We start from the raw sequence: 797 nt of genomic DNA, 5'->3' as shown, positions 1-797 counted from the left end.
GTCTCTCCCCCCTCCTTTTCTTTTTTTCCAAATCTGTCTGTCTCATGTCTCTCCCTTTGTGGTGGGCTGTCCTAACCAGTCCCCCCTCCTTCCCTCTCCCGCCCTCCCACCCCTGCTTCTATTCCAAAGGCCCTGCCTACATACTGTACAGAATCACAGCAGTGCAAAGACCAGAGTAATCAAGAGATGGGGAGGAAAATAACTCTTTCAGGATTACCCCAGGCTATTGACCATGGTGTGAAGCCCACCTCCCCAATTTCAGACTTCTGAAGAATGCTGGATCTGTGCCACAAATGTACTAGTTCTCTGAAATGCTCCTGGGGAAGGGTCTGCCCTTTGGAAACTGAAGTGACAGTTAAGTGGATCGATAGTATTTTTCACTGGGAATGCTTTTATTGTTTGAGTTTTCTTTAAAAATAAGCCATTTTACTTTATATTACTTTACTTGAAGGAGTGTTTAGTGGCTTTGAGAACAGTGTAGGACTAAGGCTCTGGCAGTCTGGTCAGTTTCTCAGACAATTAGACAACTGCCAACCTCATTCACTGCACACATGGGCAACGTGGCCTAATGGAAAGAGCACGGGTCTCTCAGGGGACCAGGGTTCTAATCTGAGCCCTGCCACTTGTCTGCTGTGTGACTTTGGTCCAGTCACTTAACTTCTCTGTTCCTCAGTTACTTCATCTGTAAAGTGAGTACTGAATACTACTCCCTCTACTTCGACTGTGAGTCTCATGTGGAACAGGGACTGTGTCCAACCTGAATATCTTGTATGTACAATACTTGGCACATAGTAAAG

This window comes from Tachyglossus aculeatus, chromosome X1 (genome assembly GCF_015852505.1).
Source record: "Tachyglossus aculeatus isolate mTacAcu1 chromosome X1, mTacAcu1.pri, whole genome shotgun sequence".
Taxonomy (NCBI): domain Eukaryota; kingdom Metazoa; phylum Chordata; class Mammalia; order Monotremata; family Tachyglossidae; genus Tachyglossus; species Tachyglossus aculeatus.
This window is presented reverse-complemented; position numbering follows the sequence as displayed.